The sequence below is a fragment of the Parasteatoda tepidariorum genome, chromosome 1 (genome assembly GCF_982258835.1).
Source record: "Parasteatoda tepidariorum strain Cologne lab strain chromosome 1, Ptep-v5.0, whole genome shotgun sequence".
NCBI classification, from domain to species: Eukaryota; Metazoa; Arthropoda; class Arachnida; order Araneae; family Theridiidae; genus Parasteatoda; species Parasteatoda tepidariorum.
The window spans coordinates 19,880,273-19,894,084 of NC_141755.1; the positions used below are offsets into that span (position 1 = coordinate 19,880,273).

Sequence of the window (13,812 nt, forward strand, 5' to 3'; positions counted from 1 at the left end):
ACATACCATCGTACAGAACCATCGTACCATTTGGCACAAAATTTTATTTCTTTACTTCTAACGAATATAAAATTTTGTACCAAAAATTATAAAATTCATTTATTCGAAGAGAATTCTGAGTAAAAATAATATTTGATAAGGATTATTATTATTTTTATATTCTTATTTAATCAAAGTCGCAAACATTTTTAATGTAAGGCGTTCAAATTTTTACATTTTTAAGGCATGCAATTCAAAATTACAAAATACAAAATTTGCACGAAATCGATCGAATAGTTTCTGACAATTTAAATAAAATGTCTTACATAAAAAATTCGATTTTTTATTTTGCTCAAATTTTGCTTGGTGCCATGTAAAATTATATTTTTAAAAATGGTGTGAAAAAATTGTCTACCTTATAATTCAAAATTTTTTTTAAATAAAATAATAAAAATATTTAAAAAGTTATTTTTTGGATGGAATTATCTTTGGCTAAACGAATTTTTCAATTCGTTTAAAAAGTTCTTCAGATATCGCGAAAACAGTAAAATTAAAATTAAGGGAACCAAACTTAGGGTCTCTCCCCAGACTAAACTAAGAAGAAATGTTTCCCAGATTGTAGCTATCACTTATGTTTTGAGAAAAAAATTCGAACCCATTAATAAAAAAAAGTATGTTTTTTAGTACGTTTTCGGGCCTGGTTTCGTAACTCGTGACTTTCGCAACCCCTGGTTTCGTAACTTTCGTAAGTCGCATATTTAAAAGTTGATTTCTCAATTTACATATAAAAATTGACAAAAAAAAATCAAAGTGAAATGACATTTATAAATATTAATTTATTACCATTTCCTTTAAACGAAGATACCTAACACAACTTTTTAAAAAAGATTTCTTAAAAATAATAAAAAAACATTATTTTGAATTCTGACATATGCTTCGCAATGAATGATCAATCTATTTTCAAAATGAATTATTTTTGTATTGAAATGTTGGCAAGTTCGTTTGTTTCTGTAATTTGAATATTACAATACCACGAATTAAAAGACTTAATAAGTCAAACATCCGGTTCACGTTGCTGAACTAATATTGCACAATTTCGTTTTAATGTCGTAACAAAAATTTAATACTTATGCATTGTATTTTTTAGATATTACTTTATTTTTAAAGTTTAATTTTATTTCTTTAAATGTAAACCAATATTTCTATTTCCTGTTGGTTAAAAATTTAAACTGAAATTTTAAATACTGTGTTTCAAATTTAATTCAGTTTGTCAAAAATTGATCAGATTGTGCAATAATATCATTAAATCCTTCATAATTTTTAGAAACATTGTAAAAAGTTTATACACCTCTATTATGGCAAACGTATTAGCATACTATCTGTGCATCATGTCAGTAAGCTGAATGTCTAGTTCAATTTTACTAAAGTTAAACTCTGCTATACTGCGCCAAATGTAAACGGTATTACGTAATCTAGGTAAGTTTAACAAAAAATGCTATGCACTCTAAAGAAGACCGGAAATGTAGGAACTGTTTTTACCAGAAAAAGGTAATCTTTAAGAAGAGAAAGCTTGAGAGCAGTTAATACCAAACGTACTACACAAAGTAAAAACCTTAATACTCTAGAGCAGCGGTTGTCAAATCTTTTTTGGCTATGGAACCCTAAATGATCAACATTATTTCGACAGAATTTTGACTTTATGATTAAAGTCTATGAAGAAAATTGTGCACGTATTAATCTAGCAAAGACTACTTTATTTTGAAAATATTTAATAAGAAGAATGACATTTTTTCATCGTTTTATCATTAATATTAAATTAGGTTTTATATCCTATAGTTAAATTCGCAGTCCTGGAGCTGAATCTATTAATTTGCTACGAATTTGTTGCATAAACATAAGCTGAAAATCAATTAAAAAAGCCAAATTATGGTATTGTTAAAATAAGAGCTAAAATAAACTGCTAAAAAATTTAAAAATTAATAACAGATATAAATTTTTTGTTACCAATCTAGCTATTTTTTTTTTGGTTTTAAAAGTGTGATGGAAAATATTAATGCTATATTGTGTAAATTCATATCTTTTTCGTAGTCTATTCGATACATTTGAAAAATTGCTCTTTTTCTCCAAAAAATGTGCTACTTTTTTATTGGTATCTTGCTTTAAATAATATCGTGAAGGCAACCAAGATATTAAGTAAATAATGGATCTAAATTATAGGTTTAAAGAAAACAAAAAACTTAAAATTATAACTCTCGGAACTAGTTTACTTCTTCAGCGGAACTATAGGTTCTGTAGAACACTTGGGAACCGTTGTTCCAAAGGATAGCAAACTGTTTTGAGCTTTGTGCTTGACGACAAGGTAGGACGCATTTATAATTAAAAAGATATATGAAACATTCTAGATTAATATTTTTGCGAAAAAATATGGAAAAGAAAATGATTTTTCGCTCTTTTTTTGTTGTGAATCAATTTTTGTTTTCATCGTTCAAGTGAAACATTGACGAGTGTGTAGTATAAAAAGGAAGTCCGCATTTAACGTGTCACGTTCCTGTCCATTATTCATCAAAACAAATTCACGACAGAAAGCAACAGGCATCACTATCCAAACGCAAGACAAATATCACGATTCGCAAACCAAAACAACCTCGACATTCTCGTTCAATTTGTGTGTAACAAAACTAAGTAAAAATTTGTTATAAATGTAATAGGACCCAAAATAATAGAATAACAAATTGGATATACAAGATGTGTCTATTTTATTAAAATTTTTTTTCATGCATATTTGCTGTTTTAACAATAAAAGAAAATTTAAACTGCGGAATTTTACAAGTTAACCCTTTGACGCAGAATTTTTATTAAACATATTTTTAATACTTTTTTTAAAATATTTTTACTTAATTTATGACAAAATAAGTAAAAAAATATTATATTTAGTTTTTTAACTATTTAAAGTTCTGAAATGCAAATGAAATACCGGTGTCGTCATTTGTGTTAAAAGTAAAATCTTGTAAATACGGCTCACTTTCAAATAAGTTTCTTCAAATTTGCAGTTATTTAGCTCTAAGATAAACAGTTATTCATCATTGAAATTTCTTTAATTTACAAGACTCAGAAAGTAAAACATAAAAAGTAAAATTAACTTTAAGAGGTCCAAACTTTAGACTTCTCTCGTGATCAAACTATTAACAATATACTTCCAAGATCTCGACTATCTCCTAATTTTTGAGGGCAAGGATTTTAAATCTGTCGCAAAAAGGGTATGTTTATTCAAAGTAAGTAGTTTTTTTCCGTCTGGTTTCATAACTTAAAATACCGTCCGCACAATTTAATTAGCATATTTGAGATTACTCCTCGAACAATTATGTTCGAATCTTTGTACGTGAAAATCCGAGCATTCGATCAAAAGTTAAGGGTGGTTCATTTTTTATGCGCACTGTGTGAATTCATTACCATGTTAATTTAAAGGAATAAAATGAAATAAAGTAAAAGGAATAAAGTTAATTTAAAAGGTATAAGATAATACTCAAAATAATAAATGCTATTTGATAATCAAAAATAATTGGTTTAAACGGTGTACCTATTCACGTATGAGATTCAGAAAAACTATGCTTTTTCACATTTTATAAAATGCAAATTGTTAGAGCAATTCCTGGAAAAAGTTTTTTTTCCAAGACATTTCTTAGTTTTCTGAGAAAAATGGTCCGTACAAAATGTGCTCGATTAATGCGTAAATGCATGAAAATGAGAACATATGTTCGCAGTTGTTATACTTTCTGAGTAAGTTGCAACACATTTTTTTTAATGCAAAGAAAACAAATCCTGATTTTTATGTATACGGCTATGTAAATATTAATTCGAAGGAATGAATACTTTTTACGCAAGGTCATGATAAAGCTATTTCAAAAAAATTCCACCTTTAAAAATTTAAAATTTATCATTTTTTAAAAAAATAACATTTGTATTATGAACAGGGACTACTAATCAATTTGTTGACAGCAAAAAAAATAAATAAATTAATAAGTGGTAGAGAATTAAAAACGTTAGACTGGCCAGGATTTGCAGAATTTTGCAAGCACATTAAGAGCTTCATAACAAGACAATGAACAATGAACAAAGAGGCAGTTTATACGTATAACCATTGAATTATTTTTGTATCGTCGAAGACAAAATCAATTTTGTAAACACTCTTAAAAGTTTCACCACGAGAAAAATCGTTCGATTTATTTGTATATAATGGAAGGCAAAATCAATTTAACTCTGGATATTTAACCGTAAATCAGAGTTGAGCTGTACCTAATTATTAGACTAATAAACTGCGAATTAAAAACAATTAATTTTCTAACAAATTACCGTGACTTAAGAAAATATAATACATATTTCACTTAAAAATTGAAATATGGTGAAAATTAGTTTAAATTCTTGGCAGATGTTAAAGGATTGCTTTGCACAAATTAAAAAAAGCTACTTTAAATAGCAAAATACAAAGTTTTAGAAAAATCGGTCGAAATTGTTTGAGAAATCGAATTTAAAAAATATGCCTCAAAACTCAATTTCTCAGGAACGATTTGACTGATTTCGCTCAAATTTCATATTTCGCTATTTAAAATTGCATTCGTTAAAATGTTAAAAATAGTATCTCTCACAATTCTTATGTTTTCGGCTATTCAATGAAAGTAAAAAATAAGAAATAGTTACTAAAATTTATTTTTTGCGTGAAATTATCTTTGGATAAACAAATTTTTTAATTATATGGAAAAATGTTTCAATTTGCTTAAAAAAGCTCGAGATGTGCTGCAAAATATGTAAAAAATAAAATTAACACTAAGAGGTCCAAACTTTGCTCAGCTTTTTTGAACAAATTATTGGGACCATATTTCCCAGATAATGGCTTCTTACTATACTTTGAGAGTCAGAAATACGAATCCGCCGAAAAAAGGTATGTTTATTCCAAGAATGTACGTTTTTGTGCCCGATTTCATTACTTAAAATATCGTCTGCACTAATTAGTTAGCATATTTGAGGTTATCCCCTCGAACCATTTAGGTTGAGTCCTAGAACGCGAAGATCCGATCAATAGATCAGAAGTTATTCAGGACTGTCCGCTTATTTTTTTGAGCATTATACGATTGTTGATAACTCATTTACTAGTTATGGAGGTACAAAGCCTAGATATTCATTTTTCAGGATGAAAAATTTCAAACTTAGCTGGAATTGTATAAAAAATCCAAAGCATCTATTTTATGCAAAATCACTAGCTACATTTCATTGTTGCAGGATGTCCAACTTAAGTTTTTATTTAGCAATAGTTTTTTATATTATTCGCTTTACCCATTGGCCTACTGGGATGACATTTATTTGGAATGATAATTATCAGATCTTTTCTTGCTTCGTCTAAGTTGATTTTTTTTTATCTGTGAGCCCAAAGCGTAAAAACATGGGCGTGACATCTTGTTATGTCGCAATGGTAATCATTGTTTTCGAAGCTATGAGTTCATCAGGTTAATTTACAAATGCGAGTATTTTTTGCAACATTTTTTCATAGCACACTAACAAGTTGATTGCTAATACCTGAAGCAAAGAAACAGAAAATACTAAATGTCTCTATAATTTAATGTACCGCCTTAAGAACAGAAATGATTGTTCTTCATATAATTTCCGGTAAAAAAAAATGCACAAGAACCTTTTTAGATTAAGAATTGTTACCGTAAGCAAAATTTTTATAGTTTTATTTAGGATAAGATAAAGATAAAAAATAATTTTTTCTAATGATCAGGCACTTAAAAAACTTAGTTTCTAATTGTGAATAAGTTAAACTATTTTTAGTAATATCTGACCAGGTAATTCATAATAAGTTTTGATAAACAAAGCCATTAAATAGTTAACAGTGAGCCCAAAACCACAAACTCTTTAAATGGAATGGATATGTTTTTGAGGTCACTAATATTAGTTAAAAAAAACGGTGGATCAAAAATAATGAACTTTAAAGGCGTGTTTTCAGAATTTTTTTTAAAGGGGTTTTCAGAGTGGTTTATTTTGAAGTTTATTATATAGTTATTTTTTATTTTGAACACAGAATATTGAGAAGACATTGGGATCAATTAAATCCATGAGTTCGAAAACCTGTCGTCTCCAAAAAAACTACTTTTACAGCAGGGACAAAAAACTGAATAGTTAAGTATCCGTTTGATATATCAGGGGTCTGTCCAGACATTTTGTGAAAGGTCCGTTTTTCGTGAAATTGTGAAAAAATTACTCACATTCTTTCAACCAGGGTCCGCTTTTACGAATTTGTGCAAAAAGGTTCTGGTTATTGCAAAAAACTTTTTCAAGGAGTTTTTAAATTGCAAATAGATACAAGATTATGCTCAACACTGTAAAACTATAATAAAAAAAATTAAATTTTCAAAAATAAACAGCAATTGCTGCTTCTAAATTAGAGATGCAGCATACAAATATTTGGTATTTAGCCTATACTGCTGAAAGCAGAATATTCATTTCAGACGAATAAAGGAAGATGCGTCTGCGGAAGACAAAATTTAGTTCGTTTACATCTTTCTTGTTTTCTGCCCTGGAAAGGGTTTATTCGATTAACAAAATAATAATGAAGATAAAAAAATTTGTGAAGGGTCCGATTAAAAGAAAAATCATTTTGTGAAGGGTCCGTTTTTATGAAAAGATATTTTGTGAAGGGTCCGTTTTTATGAAAAGATATTTTGTGAAGGGTCCATTAACAGACCCAAATTTCTTCTAAAAAGACCCCTGTATATAGAGCTCTTTTTTATTTTCTGATATTAAAATATGTTTGGTTGCAAAATATTCTGTTGAAATCTTGAGATAATGTCACATAATTTTTTAGTTTAAAAAATAATTAGAACTTTGAGATGACCGGTCTTTCGATAAAACTTCAAAACGAATACTATACAATATTTTTAACCAGCGAAAATATTAATTTGTCATTTAGAAATGAAATCAACACTTTAAGTATTAAGCTACACATTCACTTATATTCGAGCCGATTCAACAATCTTTTGGATTTTGACTATCTCTGCTCTACCCTCTTACAAATTTATTCATAGAAAGACGAAAACACGTTTGGTTCATCTTGTAAAAACTTTTTTGATGTCAGCAATTTTCTTGCTGTTTATAGCAACTATTCCAAAATATGCTTCCTTAACTGATTATGGTGCCACTTTTTAAGGATATTTCGTTGCACAGTGCAAATATTAATTAGCATAATCTACTGTAGTGTGTCTACCACTACAAAAATACAATTCCAATTTACTAGTATATAAGACTTGTTAACTCGATTCTATGAAGGAGTACCTTTTCATAGATGAAGGTTGACATTGTCGATATCTACTCTCCTCAAATTGGTGACCTTCGGACGTGATGTGAACATGCCTACCTTTCTAGAAGCTCCTACTTCGCTCTGAACACCCCTACTTGGATGGATGGTCCACATTGAACAGTTGACTTGTGAGTGCGACATTATCCACCTCCTCGCGCTGTTGCTACTCAGTCTCGATCACACGTCGGCTTGCATGCACTCGACTGCTAATAGCAACACAGGAGCAACAACGGCCGTGAACTTAATACAGCTCTCACGATCAGCATTCAAAACTACGGTGATCTTAATACAGTTCTCCCGGCTTCTCACAAAACAGCAATGAATCAACTAGTGATATCTGTTCATCGAATTCTATCACAGCTATAATTCTGGTGGGGGAGTGCTGTAGTGTGTCTACCACTACAAAAACGCAATTCCAATTTACTAGTATATAAGACGCGTTAACTCGATTCTATGAAGGAGTACCTTTTCATAGATGAAGGTTGACATTGTCGATATCTACTCTCCTCAAATTGGTGACCTTCGGACGTGATGTGAACATGCCTACCTTTCTAGAAGCTCCTACTTCGCTCTGAACACCCCTACTTGGATGGATGGTCCACATTGAACAGTTGACTTGTGAGTGCGACATTATCCACCTCCTCGCGCTGTTGCTACTCAGTCTCGATCACACGTCGGCTTGCATGCACTCGACTGCTAATAGCAACACAGGAGCAACAACGGCCGTGAACTTAATACAGCTCTCACGATCAGCATTCAAAACTACGGTGATCTTAATACAGTTCTCCCGGCTTCTCACAAAACAGCAATGAATCAACTAGTGATATCTGTTCATCGAATTCTATCACAGCTATAATTCTGGTGGGGGAGTGCTGTAGTGTGTCTACCACTACAAAAACGCAATTCCAATTTACTAGTATATAAGACGCGTTAACTCGATTCTATGAAGGAGTACCTTTTCATAGATGAAGGTTGACATTGTCGATATCTACTCTCCTCAAATTGGTGACCTTCGGACGTGATGTGAACATGCCTACCTTTCTAGAAGCTCCTACTTCGCTCTGAACACCCCTACTTGGATGGATGGTCCACATTGAACAGTTGACTTGTGAGTGCGACATTATCCACCTCCTCGCGCTGTTGCTACTCAGTCTCGATCACACGTCGGCTTGCATGCACTCGACTGCTAATAGCAACACAGGAGCAACAACGGCCGTGAACTTAATACAGCTCTCACGATCAGCATTCAAAACTACGGTGATCTTAATACAGTTCTCCCGGCTTCTCACAAAACAGCAATGAATCAACTAGTGATATCTGTTCATCGAATTCTATCACAGCTATAATTCTGGTGGGGGAGTGCTGTAGTGTGTCTACCACTACAAAAACGCAATTCCAATTTACTAGTATATAAGACGCGTTAACTCGATTCTATGAAGGAGTACCTTTTCATAGATGAAGGTTGACATTGTCGATATCTACTCTCCTCAAATTGGTGACCTTCGGACGTGATGTGAACATGCCTACCTTTCTAGAAGCTCCTACTTCGCTCTGAACACCCCTACTTGGATGGATGGTCCACATTGAACAGTTGACTTGTGAGTGCGACATTATCCACCTCCTCGCGCTGTTGCTACTCAGTCTCGATCACACGTCGGCTTGCATGCACTCGACTGCTAATAGCAACACAGGAGCAACAACGGCCGTGAACTTAATACAGCTCTCACGATCAGCATTCAAAACTACGGTGATCTTAATACAGTTCTCCCGGCTTCTCACAAAACAGCAATGAATCAACTAGTGATATCTGTTCATCGAATTCTATCACAGCTATAATTCTGGTGGGGGAGTGCTGTAGTGTGTCTACCACTACAAAAACGCAATTCCAATTTACTAGTATATAAGACGCGTTAACTCGATTCTATGATGTGGTATCTTTTCATAGATGAAGGTTGACATTGTCGATATCTACTATCCCCACACTACCAATGAAAAGAAGTACTTTCAATTTCATTTTTATTGTTGCTAAAATATACAATTCTTTTCCATGAAAGCATTTTGATAACGTATTTTTCTTATAATTCTCCGGTCACCAGCTTTTGAAATTAAGTATCATATTATTTGTAGTCACCTATTTTACAGTTCATAGTTACTTTTATCCCTCTATTTTCTTAAAAATAGTATCTTAAGAACTACCCTCTGAATTACTCATTGTATAATAAAAAACATCAACAAAATAACAAATCTAAATTAAATAATTAATTGTTATTTAGTTAGTTATTAGTAATGCAAACGATTTCTTAAGCAACAACGTCAACCATCCCTAGTTCCAAGTTAATACCGAGAACAAATCATCTCCAGGATATGGCAAGTTTTCGAACTAAACTGAGATTTCACTGCACGAAATATGCTATACCAAGTTATAGATCATGAATTGTACCATAAATACCTTTCGGTACCCTTTTGTACCTTTTTTATACTATGTGTCTACGTCAGCTAAATTTAAAAATGCAAGAATATCAATTTTGAAAAAAAAGTGGAGATGACTGGTTTTCGGAGTCATCGATTCAATTAAGGTTGGCAAGAAATAAAGAAAAAATTTATTTTCAAATAATCTTATCGAATTATTGATTATTTTTGAAAGTCAATTCATGGAAGTTTTCAAAAACACTTAATTTTTTTTTAAAGAAAAGCATTTTATTTTATGTTTGAATTTAATGAACTTCAAAAGTATGAATTCAGACAATGTAAGGTGTTTTCTACAGTCCCTAATTTCGATTTTTTTCCTTTTTTGCGAAATAGTTCTACCTATTTAGAAAAGACACAGTGGATCTATTGAGACCGGAATCAAATAAGAAACCCTTTGGAAAAATTAGAGCAGGGGACGCTGATTTCGAGATTTTCGCATGCTTTTTGCAAAATTATTGTAAATATTATAAATAAAAATCTAGGTTTGAGTCTGAATAATGTTTATATATCCATAAATATTTATAAAAGATGTTTTTTTGAAAGCTCAAATCTTTCTTTAAGCTGCTTCAGCTTATGAAACTCTTCTGAGTGCTTAGGGTGGGTACACAGTGAACGCTGGAACGTATTGCGTCTTCAGCGTAAGCACAAAACGTAGATTTTCAAAGATATTGCTGATAACATTTGCGCAGTGAACCCAAGACGCTGAGACGTTGATAGACCTGAAAATAATCACTCTCCACCCGCCGCGTGGCGAGTCAACAAAGAAAAGTGGAGACCTAAATAAGCAATAAGTCCCTTTTCCCCCCATATTTTTTTAAATTTTTTTTATATTTTTTTATTGTTTTATTGCTCACATTTTTTAGCACGTCGAAGCCAAGTCAATATGTTTAACTAAATTTTGTCACTTGTATTGTTGAATTAACTTTGTATACCTGCAGATTTCAAATCTGATTTTTTTTATCAAAAAATATAATTTAATCTAAGCAAAAAAATAAAAAGCAAAAAGTGGCTATTAAATGAGTAGGACTAATCTGTATTGGTCACCGACCTATTAGGTTTGAGGACAAAGGGGCTACGAAGTTACTTGAGTCTATCAGCCACCAATTGAAAATTTAAATTTTCAGGTCCAGACGTTTATGTCGGTGTCGTCTGTAAATTTATCCGAAGCCTTTTTTAGTGCTTTTTTCGCAATCAATATTATCTAGGAACATTTTTATGTGGAATAAAATGTAGGTATTCTTATTTCATTGCACTGTGGGCCAGAAGACCATGATCTTTGACCAAAAGTCAAAAATTAAATTTTCAACTAAAATATGTTTAGGCAGTTTTAATATAGCCCAAATTAAGTATTCATAATCATTCCAAACATTATAATTTACTTTTTGGATCGACGAGAGTACAATGTAATGAAAAATATGTTAAATTTTCTTTTAAATTTTTATTTCAGAAATATATATAGGAATTTCACCTTACAGTTACATTCTTATCAGAGTAATTAGTCTGAAATTATAATACAATTTTTCAATTTGTTGGAGTAGTTAATACTCCTGACAAACTTATAGTTTATGTTTTATCATTTGACATTTTACAATGTTTGAATGACTTTCGAAACTTAGTTCCAAAAAGTTCCACGAGGTAATTAGCTCAACTTTTTTTTGTTGTCATCCTTGATGTTTCTCCTTTCGAAAAAACATGCCCCATTTTGCCCGTATTGTAAAGGTGGACTAAATATACCGTAAAACAAAAATTATGTTTTTTTCCTTCATGTTTTCGAGTTATTTTGTAATTAATTCGCGTTATTTTGTAATATTACTTCGGAAATATAATTTGCTTTTCATTTTTAATATAAAATTACGAAAATTATATTTTCGTTGCTGTATTTAATTATTTAAACGTACTATATTATTTTTTTTATTTTTGCGCGCCATATTTCAGCCGCCATTTTGTTTTCTTTGGGTAGTTTGTGTATTTCAAAATTTCAACTATGAATTCAATTTACCTGCACATAAAAACCCCCAAATTTTGAAACAAATTTTATCGAAATACTAATTTTGGCCACGAAACCTTGGATACCGGCCCATTGTGCATTGCATTTATTGTAGTAAAACTTTCGATTCGTATTGTTTTTTGACATTGTACTATGTCATGCCTTTCAAACATAATTACTGACTTCTTTCATTTGTTCTGCTCCTATGATAATGCCTATTTGATGAAGCAGGTAGGTTTGAAATAAATTACAAATGATGTGATGATCATAATTTGGGAAACCTTGGAATACGTTTGGTGAAGCAATGATTATTTTCACTTTCACGGTTTAGTTCGATTTCACAAACCGAAAAGCTGAGCAACGAAACTTAATAAAAATGTAAATTAGAATCGAAGATCTGGGAAATGGGACAAAAAGAAAGCATTAAACATTCATATATTTCAAAAATAAAATTATTTAGATGTAATTTTTGATGACGTTAACTTGTTTCGCACATTGCATTTACGTATTGTTTATGATTAAATATTGACACGGAATATTTAAAACAGAATAAGAAATTAAGCATTCGTTTCTAATGTTTAACCTTAAGCACCATTAACCTACTCATTGAGCGAATATCATTAAACTTGCCTTTTCGCCTAAGTTTATCTACGGCAGCTTACTCTAGCCTTCAAAACTCCAATTAGTTAGTAATTTTATTTGAACGACTATGATAACTTTGAAAGTGCAGGTATAAATATAGTTCTAAATGTGACAGAAACATTTACAAAGTTATTCATAAAGCTCTATGATGTTTTAATTAATTTTAATTTGGCATACCTAATTGAAACGAATTAGAATTTTATTGTATTGAATATATTACGATCAAGCTTTCTCAGTTGAAATAGTATGAATATAGTTAAAGCAATTAAAAAGTTCATAAGATTAAGTACCTTACATTAAAGAATAAGAAAATTCTGATATTTTAAAAATGCCGTATAAATGAGAAAATATTGCTATAATTTTTAAAGAAATGTTAAAACTATACTAGCGATAAACTTTTAACCCTTGGAAGCAGATGGGGGACTGATATTCCTTTCACATTTTTTCTGACTCTCTAATTGTAAGCAAAAATATATTTTGGTATTTTTTAATTATAAAAAAAACAGCCTAAAAGTGCCTAAAAAATTTGTTATCTTATCGGAATTATATTTGTACTAAAATATAGAATCCAAAATAAGTAGTTGGAAATTTTTTTTAACTCACAAAATATTGATAAATTTTCGCATATAGATGTAAAGAAATTTCAACGAAGAATAACTTTTTTTAGACCTAAATAAGCGCAAATTTGAAGAAATTGTTTTGAAGTGAGCCGTTTTGGAAGATACCTTTAAGGCAGAAAAACACGTCAGTATTGCATGCTGTATCTCATAATCAGAAATTATTAAAATGCTAAGTATAATATTTCCCATTTATTGACCTAAATCAATACAAAATAAAAGTATGGAAAATAAGTTCATTGAAAGTTCTGCGTTAAATGGTTACGTATTACAGAGGCTATGATTGTTTACATCATTTTTTAAAGATTTTACTAAATAATGCTTTCATCACTAATTTTAAATTTTAATTTGAATGACATAAATTTAGCAAATAATGTTGAACTAACATAAGTAGAATGTAAGACTTTTACTAAATATTTATCAAATATAAACCTATATTCATTTCGTAAATATATTCAGATTCATGGAGGCTTTACTTTTCTATAGGTATTTCAACTAAATAAAGAGCATATAAGTGGCTTGAGAACCTAAGCTACAATTACTATCTGTATCATAATCATTTATTATAAAAAATATGATTCAGTTGATATTATTTCTGATAAGTACTAGAAAGGAAATGGGTAAAAATAGTAGTTTCAATCAACAAGAGAAGATTTCAATAAAAAACATACCCAATCACTCAAATAACGTTTCAACATATATAATGTATTAGACAATGATAAAAATCATCGTTTACAGTTTGCTACAAGACGTGTAAGAAAAAAAAATTA

The 13,812-nt window shown here is 30.5% G+C and overlaps 1 protein-coding gene across 3 annotated transcripts in view; it reads right to left on the reverse strand.

The window, feature by feature from the left end:
- The window catches only part of LOC107452128 (potassium voltage-gated channel subfamily KQT member 1), a 101,071-nt gene that overhangs the window by 58,901 nt on the left and 28,358 nt on the right, over window positions 1–13,812 (reverse strand). The gene's annotated exons all lie outside the window — the stretch shown is intronic.